A 12614-nucleotide genomic window follows, 5' to 3' on the forward strand; every position below is an offset into this window, starting at 1 on the left:
ATAATATTTGATTTTGAACTTTCTCTTTAAGAATGAATGTGAGATAGATGAGTATTTTGGACATTGACATGAACAAAGGATGGTAAGACATGAAATCTGGGCATCTGGTCTGTTTTATTGCCCTTGAAATTATTTCAATAAGCTTGTAATATGTGCCATTGTGGTTCATGAAAGTTTTGCTTTTCAGAATCACAGTATGTTCTATTACTTAGCAATAATTTTTATATCTGTATATTTAGAAACAATTTTTTATTCTAAAGTAAAACTACTTAGATGCTTAGTTTTCAATATAGTGAAGATTGCCTGGATATTCAAGTTAGCAAAAGATAAGGAAAGCTGCATTTTTTTTGAATTCTTACTTATCCTGTTGTATGAAAGGGCAAATTAAATATCAATAAATATAATATTATAAAGACTATCAAGGAAGAAATAATTTATTTGATGATGATTCTTTATTCTCGACAATGAAAAAAAAATTTTAATGTTAAAAGGCCCATATTGAAATGTTTTAGTTTTAAAATTATTAATTTTGAGGGAGTTTGTTATACATCTTTAACAGTAATTATTGGTCATTATTTTTTTCTTAAAATCTCTTTAGAAGAATAAAGGCACATTCTTAATGCAAAAAGGCACCATGCTCTAGTTTCAATCCAGATAGGGCTCCTACAGAGATCTTTCAATGGATTTTTGTCTTCAAGAAAGAATGCAGATCTATTTTTATTCATTTTTAACAGAACAATCACGTCCTTCTCCCTATTACTTAAAAAAAAAAAACAAAACTTACCTTTTTTTTTTCTCCAAAGAGAAAGAGTTTACTTTCCACTGCAACATTAGCAGTGCTCCTTCTGTGTCTGTTTGTGGTTTTTGCTTTCATTTTGTGGTTATTTCATGTTTGTTTATTTTAATGCTATTGTAATTCAGGTTCTGAGAATATCAGCTAAGTAATTTTTCAACAGCAAATCATTTTTAAAGCAGGATATTATATATGAGAGTCATACCGTTTTATCCAATTTAAACATCTGCATATAGCTAGACTTCACTTCCTTTGTAATAGACAAAACTACTCATGAAAAATATTTTCCTAAAATATCTACAAAATATCTCAGTATCAAATTTTAACTTCAAAAATAGTTTAATGTCTAATTAAATAACTATTCTAGCAAGTAAAATCAATTTCTTCTTTTATTTAGATTGAAGATGTTTAATCTATATAGTTCTTTCCCAACACTTGAATATTTTCCACAGATCTCTATTTAGAAAATAAAGTATGTTGTTTGATTTGCCATATATGTTGGCACATTCTTCTTAACTGATTAGCTCTAAGAAATAACCCAAATAATGTATCTGATGACTACTGAAAGGTTAATCCTACTCTCTTGTATAAAGTCCCCCTTGGGATACCTGAAGAAGTTTTCTACTAATCAGAGCAAGAATTTAATTTAACTCAAACATATGTAAGCAAATTTGTCATGGTGTATCAAAGGGAATATTTTGGGTAAGATAGTCCATTTTTTCATAAACTATTGTCCCAAGTTTCTAACTAAAATATACATATAATAACTAACTAAATATAAAATATACATAAAATAAAAACTTGTAATAATCCCAAATATAAAAGGCAAGAGTCTAGCATGTTCCTGATTCTGATCTCATAGCATTAGTTTTTGCACCACAGCAGCCATGAAATCAGCAGAACTGGCAAAGAAGTGGAGGTCTTGAACAGTCTTCACTGCCCACTTTGTGGGAGAGTATTATGTCATTCACATGGGTGACAGGTGATTGTCAAAGATAAATTGTTAGAATGTTCCATTTGGGTTCTATAACCTGCAAAATTCAGAATTTAATTTTTCTATATCAGCCACATTAAGTTCTTACAGTCTGGCTTTAAACAAGATAAGCCACAATAGTTTATTAACCCATTGCATTAATCCTTCACATTCTGCTATTTCAATGTGAAGTACTGAAAATAGAGATATTTTTTTTAAAAGGCACAGACCTTGTCCTTGAGGATCTGAGAGGCCAACTGAAGAGATAGATCTTCGAATATTTTAGTATTACAAGATGAATGAAATAATATGAACATGTATATGATACAGCAGAACAGAATCAAATGAGATAGATATGTCTTGGCTCTTTTACTAAAGATATATCAATTTGTGATATACACATGGAAGTAATCATAAAATATTGGATAGTTAAAAGCTTCTATTATACAGAAATCTAGGGATTGGGTTAAAAATATGTTTTAACATTAAGGATAGTGAGAAGAAATGAACAGTTCTCTTTGCTAAGTGCTTCACGTTCAGTGATGGACACAAAATGGTTTAAATAAAAGATAAATATTTTTCCTCTTATCCAAACATTAGATGAGACTATAACCAAATAAAGAAGTCACCAAATATTTTAAAGGGATTCCATACATTAATGGAGAAAACTTGATCTGCATAAGAATATCAATGAGCGAGGCAGGTAACATACTCAGAATTGTATCAAGTGTCTGAAAGCCATGGTAGTAAGTACCTGTAGAGTGAGGGGAGTTACAGTGGGACAAGTGCCGGACCTGGAGTCAGAAGTCTTGGATTGAATTTGGAAATCTGTTATCTGACAGGTGATCTTTACAATGCTGCTTACCCTTCTCTGAGTCTCTACATCTACATTTGCAATTCTATGTTTCTCTCTCTCATATAACTGAGAATTAAAGATCAGTATTTATTGAAAGAATTAAGCAAAGAGTTGGTACACAATGGGTACTTAATTAGAGTTATTGGCTTGAATAATGGGTAATCTCTACTCTGTCCATATGTCTGCCTTTACAGTTAAGTGGAAAGTCATTTTAAATTATGATATATGTTTCAAATAACATTTATTCATTACTGTTAGGCACATATATGCCTTTGTTTAAAAGTATAGTTTATCATCACATTTATTCTATTATTTATGCTGAAACAAGAGTTAATAGAATTTTCCAATGTGATATTTAATATTATTATTAGAATGTGGTTTGAACATATGGTGTGAAAAATATAAGTATCACATGTATTACTTGTAAGACATGATTCTTGTCTCGTTGGAATTATACAAAAGGAAATATTATAGCCACTCTTCTTACTTGAGTTTTTGTTTTCCTCAAAATTTCATAAGAGAAGAGTTAACGGAGATTGTCAGGCTAGGGAAAATGAAAGACAAGTAATTTGTGTTTAGACATGTTTTCTATTTTTTCTGCCTTCTTTGCAGAAGGTTTCACAAAGTCTTAACAGTTGCTTGCCTGTGATTGATGTTGTAATAGGTCCTTCTGCTAATCAAATTTCTGTATGTTTTATATCTTATCCTGCCCAAGTCAATAGGTAAACCACTGTATAATTAATTTTTATATTTCAAAGGAGAATTTATGAAATCTAGATATTTGCTGAGGTTTTAGCTTCTTTGTTTCATATACAATTTCAGTATTTTTGTTTTTAACACTTTCAATTTTCATTTGCACACTTTTCCTTGCTATTTTCTTGTTTTATGATAAGCAAGACATATTAGAATTTATGTGACTAAAGTTTTTCAAATCAAGGTAGATATAAACTGCAGCAAGAGGTGAATGTGTTTGAATTGATTTTTGAATCAATTTTGGAATGTTGAACAACTGTTATTTACAACATTATGAAACTTATCCTGAACTTTTTATTTGATGCTATATGTGGGTTCCATGATTTATCCATTTATATTTTCCTTAAAGTGTGTATGGATTATAGAAGGGAGTTCTCAAGTATATCTTCAATTTCCTTAGCTTTAACTTCTTGATTTTCCCATGAAATAAAGACTTTTGCTTTATCAAGAACATCAGTAAAGTAATAGAATAAAAAGCTATGCTTATTCTGAATAGAAAATAATGAATTGACCATTTGACAATTTCATGCGCATTGAAAATCTCTCATTGTGAATTCAGAATGCTCTCAGTAGCATACCCTAATTATCAAGAAAACTGTGCATTCATTGCAAGACTCTGCTTTTAGTTCTTTCACAGCTAACATAAATGTTCTTATGCTTTGATTAAATTTTATATGAATAATTCAATTCATTTAATTTATATTTATGTTTGTAACTTTTACTTCTTTATCAAGGTAAAGTTCCTTAATGAGGTCTTGTACAGAGAACCACATGGTCTCCTAATTGTGCTATGGAAGCATTTTCCTGTTGAGGGTGATGTGTGATACTTGGGGCATTTGGTTAAGATCCTAGAGCTATTTAGTGAACAGATAATCTTGCACCTAAACTATTACACTTTTGGAAATAAAATGGGGAATTATTACTATTAATGATTATGCTAGGATAATCAGCATAAACCAGAACTATGCTGGGCAAGCTGTAATCTATGTGCATTCTACATTTAGAACATGGTTTCTTTGCTCTAAGATGATAAGTATTATTTAAGGGAAAGTAGAAAAATAATCTTAATGAATTCAGTGAAAAAGATGTTCAAAAAACAAGATCAGGAAACTCTTAGACATATGATGCATTGATTTTTGTCTCTAAAACCAGATAGCCCCAAATCAGGTAACATACCCATGTTGATCAAATAATGTACTGTTTAGAACAGTAAATATTCTATGTAAAATCAGGCTTCTTATATGGAATAAATATTTTTTTGTCTTTATGGATGACTGTCTTTTACTTCTATTGTGATCCATGCTCATGGAATTCATTACAAAATAGAGTGATTCATTTAATGAAAATCATTAAGATTGAGAGTCCTACTTGATTTAACAAAAAGTAGATAATTCTAAGCATGGCCCTCAAATTGTGAGATTAAAACAGTATTTTATTGAAATGTCACGAACTCTTTGCTTGGAAAGAAAATACAGATTGTCGAGTCTACATTTTGAAGGCAATAAATTATCTCACTGCATCTTCATATATAGGAAAGAACCATTGGGTTTGGCAACCAAAGAGCAGACTGGAATAGCTCCCTAAAACAGAACTTTTCCACTGGGCTTATTGTTTGGCTGCTCTTGTAATTCATACACAGAGGGAAATACACTATTTCCCAAGATAGTGGACAGAAATTGAGGTTGATATTCACACACTGGTATGAAACTTGGTATGAAATAGCTTACAGTTTAGAATCTACTACAAGAAAATATTGAGGCTACAATGTAGTACTTCAAGACAACACTGTAAGCCCTAGAAAAACTAGAGTATTACCTCAAAACAGAATAATGAGTGTTACAGCATGATCACCAGACTGTGCCTTTTTTTCTTTGTCAGTAGAGAGCTGCTGTTATCATTGTTATTGTTATTATTACCATTTTCACCCTCGTCATCATCCTCATCACCATTTTGCCTATGGATAAAAATCGTACAGTCTGACAGGATAAAATTTTTAAATAACCAGAAGTGTCAATAACTCTTTTGTACCACCGACTGACATGAACATGGTCTCCATTGATTAATTCTAAGATGTTTCTAGTACTGAACTATATACCAACTCACCCTTTTATATGTTAAGGGCTTATACAGCAAAAATAGACACACAGGCAGTCAGACATGATATTTTATTTTCAGTTTATTATTTGAACAGTAAGCCTGGTAAATGTCATGAATGTGAAGTTTTGGGGGTCATGTTACACACAGGATTGAATGCTTGCCTGCCGAATACAATATACATGTTGGATCAGTTGATGGTGTTTTAGAAGATATTTAAAGTACGCTAGGTATTAAAATTCTAGAGTTTCACGTTCCAACCTCAGCAAATATTTTCCGTAATGAATTTTAATACTCTTAAGTTTCCCTTCCTCCTTATTTCAGGTAGGTCATAATCTATTTATAAATACCAAGCCTCCTGTGCCTGTTCAGAATCATCAATGCATGAGGAAAAGCAAAAATGAAAAGACAATTTAATTTGTCAAGAACACATTTTTTATAACCCATGAATATTGAAAGAGAAATTTAATCTTATTTTAAAATAAATGAGTAATGCAATTAATTTCCTATTGTTTTAGTATTCTTAATTAACCATTTAATTAGGTATTTTCTGTGAAGTTTATTTAAAATTTGACTTCGGAGAAGTGTTTTCAAGTATAATTTCCATGTTGTAATAAAGTAAAAACCCAAGGCATTTTGGAAAACTGTAAAACTATCCAAATGGAATCAACTTTCAATGTATTCTTCCATAGAAAGAATTATCTCATATTCCATTTTGAGTTTTTTCATATTTCAAAGTTAAATCGATTATATTATAACTTAGGGCATTTTTATTATAGATAAAATTGATTCTTTTTGGTTCCAAGAGGGTTTTATTTATGAGAACCTTAAACTTATTAATTCATTATTAAGATCTGTCTTGTCTGATATGAAAACACTTTATGTTAGGAAATCTGCAGTAGTATTTTTGGTATCATTGAAATGAAATAAATAAGATTTTAATTAAAATCCCTTATGTTTGAAACTTATTTATTACATGCAATTTAAATGTATTTTTAAAGATATCATGTACTACATTTGTGTTTTATTTTAAACTGGAAGTATATTTTATATGAAGGCTAGAAATAACTGTTTTCATATTATAAACCTTGTAATAGCTACAAATGGGGCCACCTCTCCAGTTCATTTAGGTGGACTTGTTTGGATCATAAACATCTCCATTTGGCTATTAAACATGCTATTTATAAAATATGTCTATAGAATTGTTGCAAACTATTTACCCTTAGAACTGCTTACTTTCTCTTTTATAAGGCTTCCCCTTCCCTGGGGCCCTCCATCATCTCCTATCAGCTGCATGAATCAGAGCTGCAGCTGCCAGCCTATGCCACAGCAACAGCAATGTGGGATCCCAGTCACATCTGCAACCTGCACCTCAGCTCATGGTAGCACTGGATCCTTAACTCACTGAGTGGGGCTAGGGATCGAACCCAAATCCTCTTGGATGCTAGTCGGGTTTATAACCCGCTGAGCCACAACAGGAATTCCCCACTTGGATTATTTTAGGTTGGAACTCTTCCTACTGTTATAATATCCTGTCTGGCCTAGTATGTAACTCTATTTCTGTTTTTTAAGCACCCTGAGCTTTAGCTTTAAAATTCCTACTCTGGTCTCATATTTGACAAATCATCTATTTGTGTCATTCTTCTTTCTTTCATTCATTTGGTAGAAATGGAACATTTACAAGTATCCATGTGTGAAGAGAAATTTTATATTATTCATTTATAGAATATGTTTAAAATACTCAAGTTAGAACTTATGGTTACAATCACATCAGTCCTAATTTACATGTTAAAATTTGCATTCGAGTGGTTTTTCCAATAAATATGGCTCTCAGGAACTGAACTTAAGGTCTGGAAATCAAAAATTTTGACACTTTGTTTTCATCCCATTCCTTTCCTTCCCCCTGCCTCGCCTCCGGGAACCCCAAACCTGCTCTTCTTGGCCATGCTTTGTTTCTGTTTTTTGTTTGTTTTTGTTATTTTTAGATAGGATTATCTGTTCCATATTTTAGATTCCACAAATGATATCATATTATATTTGTCTTTTTCTTTCTGGCTTACTTCACTTAGTATGAGAGTCTCTATCTAGATCCACCCATGTTGCTGCAATTTGCATTAATTTGTCTTTTTATGGCTGAGTAATATTCAATTATATGCATGTACCACATCTTCTTAATCCATTCATCTGCCATTGGAAATTTAGGTTGTTTCCATGTTTGGCTCTTGTGAATAGTGCTGCTGTGAATATAGAGGCGCATGTAGCTTTTTGAATAAAACTTTTGTGCAGATACATGCCCAGCAGTGGAATTGTTGGATCATATGGTAGTTCTATATTTAGTTTTCTGAGGCACTTCCATACTGTTTTCCACAGTGGTTATACCAGTTTACATTCCCACCAACAGTGTAGGAGGATACCTTTTTCTCCACACTTTCTCCATCATTTATTATTTGTTGTCTTGTTAATGATGGCTATTCTGACTGGTGTGAGGTGGTACCTCATTGTAGTTTTGATTTGCATTTCTCTAATAATTAATGATATTGAGCATTTTTTCAAAAATATTTACTCTATTTAAGCTACTTCCTGTTAAATTGACTCTTATCCCAAAGACAAGTTCATATGTTCTTTGAAAAAGTCAACAGTCTCAATATGTTTAAAATTGTAGAAGATAAGAAATATTTAATATGTAGCTAACTATTAAGAATAAGTTCTCACTTTTTTTTAAATGAATGACTGCACTTTGATGTATTTTTTTCTAAATCATTTTATGATAATAAAACTGTGCATTATGGAAATTTTTTCCTTATATTCTACAATGTAGTGATTCTCCAGTATTTCTAAGTTTTGGACAAATGAGTCTTAACTGTGTTCCCTGTAAATCCGTTTGACTGTATGACCCAGCAATACAATATTTCAATACACCTTTAACAAAATCAATAAATGTACGGCCACCTAGAGAATAATTCATCAAGGCTATTGCACTTTTAACTACACCTGAAAAATTTTCACAAGTTGAATCTATTACATTTTGATAGAATACTCTATAAATGTGTAGTAAATTAGGTTTGTCTCTTTTATTTTAGTTATGATATTAATCCTTAACCTTATTCCTGTAGGCAATGGGAACTTTTTTTTTAAGATTCAGAATACTACTTTTAAGATAATAAATTATGTTTTAACTTATTATTTAGTTTGTTTTCTTAGGATATAATTTGATCACTAAATTTTATTTCTATTTACACCAACCATAGTTGATAATTTCAATAGGAAATGAGATTTTAACTCCACTAATATTAATTTTCACTAATGTTAATTTTATCTGCTGAAAATTTAACCCCACTCAATGACAAAGTGTAAAACTAAATTGATTTTGGCAGATGGAAATATTTGATAGCTTACAAGTTATTCAGATGTTCAATGTTAAATAATCCTCCCTTTAAGTGAAACTGATAGATTATGTAGTTGTATTTATACACAAAAGTAGTTTGGCAATGGGAAATTAACTTTTTCACATATGGTTATTGTGGCAATATCCCATTATATGTATTTGCACATATATTTGACATTTATAATACTAATCTAAAGAATTTTATACTATGATCATACTTCACTTATGATTACATATGTTAAATTCCTTTACCTATTAAATGTTTTTCTTTTATTTTAAGAATTCCTTCTTGATGATCACACATTGTTATCTCATTTGTTGAATAAGAGCAACTCAGTAAAGAGCAAGTTATCTCTCTTTCACAAGGACATCTAGCCTAAGACCAGACTCAAGATCCCCAAATCCATCTTTTATTTGTTGACATGCACTGGTGGTGAATGAAAATGACCACTCATTTCTGAAACAACAGATTAACATTCAGTTTTCTAGGGCCTTTGACACCCAGATTTCCATACTAGATATATGATGACTGCACAACCATGATTTTGTTGGCAAGGAATCCTTGACAACAGCTATAGTCTCAGGATTGTCTCTGGTCATTGCTGCTGCCAGAATCACAGCTATCTGAACCTGTGATTTTATAATACTTCTCAGCTTTTGAAAATAAATTGTTCTCAGACAAAAAAATCTTGTTTTATTATTATCTGTTAACTTATTGAGGTAAACCTTAAATGGTTATTGTAAAGTGCTATTTCCCTTCTCTAAAACATATTCAATAAATATATTTGGCAACGCTTGGGGAAGTGGCACATAGCTGGCTTCGGTATATAGCTGCAAAGTGCTGACCTCAGATTAGAATTCACTGACCCAACATCATAACTATATCATCTTAAGCAATTCTCAAATTAATGAAACTTACCTTATCCCGACTGAACTAGTTTCTTGTATATTATAACCTTTTCCTTCCCTTGTGTAGGCATTAGAATATTTGGAAGGTTTTTAAACTTTAAAAAGAATAAGCAACTGTATTTTTAAGAGTTATTTGGCAAATCTCGTTTTAAATCAAAGCTAAAATTTTGGCTGATGCAGATATGTGCTCAGATAAGAATGATCAAATTTCACATTATACAAATGAAAATTTATATCTTATGAGAAAAATATGTACATAATATGTCACAGAAAAAAAATTTTAAGTGTTTTATTTATACTGCTGCATGTTAAAAGGTAAAGCTCCAATTTAGATGTTTTCAATGTGAACTGATTTCCTATGAACTATATAATAAGGCCTTTTTTAAAAAATTTGTAACTATAAAATCCTATGTATTCAATTAAAAGAAAGTGTTCTCCTTAGATTAGAAAATAACATTTTATACTGTTATAACTGGACTATCACTTGAGCCTCTGAAAGAAGGAATCCAAAACAATCAGCTGAGATGATTTTAATGTCATATTTCAGCCTCAGGTATGTTGTTTCATTAAATCCTTTTAAATGCTTTCAACCTTAAATACAGTGTCACACTTTTACTTGAGACATTATCAATATAAATACTTCAAATTTTAATATCATTTTTTTGTTTTAAAGATATCCATCATTTTAAAAAAATAGCTTATGACAAAATTGTCCAAATAATGAGTAAGTTAGGAATGGGCCACTGCTGCTGAAAGTTTGGGACTTGTTTTCTTATTGATTGTCTTACCTCTTTCATTTCAATTTCAGTATACTTATCATTGTATGGGTAATGATATGTATGCCACAGATATATCTTATTCTGCTTTGTGTTGGATTATAGATATCATTCACTATTTTCATTGTAATTTAACTTAAAAACATTAAAGACAGAATTTTAAAGAAGTTTTATCATCAAACTGTCATTAATAAAAATGATAGCATTATGTGTTTTACTAAATTAAGTTTAATCATTTTATTTTCATATCTCTATACTAGGTATGATATGGCATACTGTTATGTAAGAATTTGATATAGCAAGAACACAGATCAGAAAAACTAATTCCATAATCAAGATCCTAGTAAGTTAGAAAATTGCTTTCATATTTTACATCTGTTATACTCTGCATCTCTTATGGTGCCATGCCTTTTTCATAATTTCGTGAAATTATGCTATCCAACACACCTTGAATAACCTGATCCACTAATATAATGTTCTGTACAGGATTCTATTCTGCATTATAAAGCTTTGATATCCAACTCTTTTCACCACTCTGGCCTATACAAACATGAACATCTCATTGAAATGACTGCTGGGAGATAAATGCAAACCTGATATGCTCTAGAAATTTTAAAAGAATTTAAATAGCAGGTATAACAAAACTTTGTGTAGTTTCATAAAATAACTATGTTACCAAAACCTTCTCAGTCTCTGTTTTATATCTGGAATTCCCAATCATGTTATAACTCTAAAATAAATGTTTGCTTTTGTAATTCTATAATGCTTCTTCCTTTTGTTTAATGAATGGTGTTATGTAATTTAATTTAAAATAAATGAGTGAATTATTCAATAATGTCTTGGTATTAAAAAAAATTTAGACCAATACAAACAGATAGATGGCAGAGACGTTTACTGCTGCCAAATTTCCATTAATTTCCTCTTCCCTGATTCTCCAGTCCTTTTAGATTTAGAGCCATGTGATCACTTCTATCCTTTGGACATTGAAAATAAGTGTGTTATTCTCAGACAAAAGCATTTAAAACCTAGTGTGTGACCCCTCAGATTTCTTTTCCTCTGCCTTGAAGAACTCTGAAATTGGTATATTGACACATGAGACTTATGGATACACCCTGAAAATGAACCAAAAAATAGAATTTAATAGTGTTATGCCGTAGAGATTTCAGGGTTAATGTTTTACTGCTGCATAACTTGGCTTGTTGTATAATACGTTATTTTATTTTGTTTTTGTAGAATATACTATTGTATATTTAGAAGTGGAAAATCTTTTTTCCCTCTACCCATCTTTGACTCATTGGCTGCCCTGGAAATTGAAAAAGATTGACAAAAGACAGATTAACAGGACTGAGAAAAAAATTAAAAAGTTGTTTATTAACCTCTGTGTGCATCTTCAAGCACATGGAAGTACCTAGCGGTAAGTAACTGAAAACGGTGCTTAGAACTTGGTTTATATAGCATCTCGGCTTAAGAATAATATGTATTTAGAGAAGCAAAAAGGCAGAGGGCAAAGGACTTTGGTTTCTAGGACAACAAATCAAGGGAAGGCAAATATAGGGAAAACTTGTGGAAAGTAAGGACTAGTTAAAAACTCTGCTATGTAGATTCCTCTAGTTCTGTCTTGAGTTGTTTCTGGTGATTAAGAGTCATCTTGCTCTTCCTGGTAGAGAAAGGGTATATGGGGAAACAGAAAGTTTTCTGTGTCTGCTGTTTTTTTCATTTACCTTGAGATAAAAATAATCTTTTTGTGGGGGGGGGGTTTCCCATGGTGGTGCAGCAAAAATGAATCCAACTAGTATCTGTGAGGATACAGATTCTATCCCTGGCCTCGCTCAGTGGGTTAAGAATCTGGCATTGCCATGAGCTGTGGTGTACTTCCCAGACATGGCTCAGATCCATGCTGCTGTGACTGTGGTGTAGGCAGGTAGCTGCAGCTCCCACTTGACCCTTAGCCTGGGATTTTCCATGGGCCACAAGTGTGGCCCTAAAAAGCAAAAAAGGAAAAAAGCTTTTGGGAGTTCCTCTTGTGGCTCAGTGGTTAATAAACCCTGCTAGTATCCGTGAGGACGTGGGTTCGA

At 31.5% G+C, this 12614-nt stretch overlaps 1 long non-coding RNA gene across 4 annotated transcripts in view; it reads left to right on the top strand.

Moving 5' to 3' along the window:
* LOC110256465 (uncharacterized) overlaps positions 1-12614 on the top strand; it is a 291252-nt gene that overhangs the window by 14221 nt on the left and 264417 nt on the right. Inside the window, exons 3-4 of one of the 4 annotated variants that reach the window (XR_014823734.1) lie at positions 10800-10882; positions 11773-11953. The exons of 2 other annotated variants lie outside the window; for them this stretch is intronic. This is a non-coding gene — a long non-coding RNA (uncharacterized LOC110256465). The remainder of the gene's footprint in view (positions 1-10799; positions 10883-11772; positions 11954-12614) is intronic. One more of the 4 variants, XR_002338011.2, reaches the window with a different exon arrangement.

This window comes from Sus scrofa, chromosome 13, assembly GCF_054392235.1.
Source record: "Sus scrofa isolate SSC_HxYL_T2T_F1_AM1 chromosome 13, Sscrofa_HxYL_maternal_Yorkshire_Landrace_v2.0, whole genome shotgun sequence".
In the NCBI taxonomy this organism is placed as follows: domain Eukaryota; kingdom Metazoa; phylum Chordata; class Mammalia; order Artiodactyla; family Suidae; genus Sus; species Sus scrofa.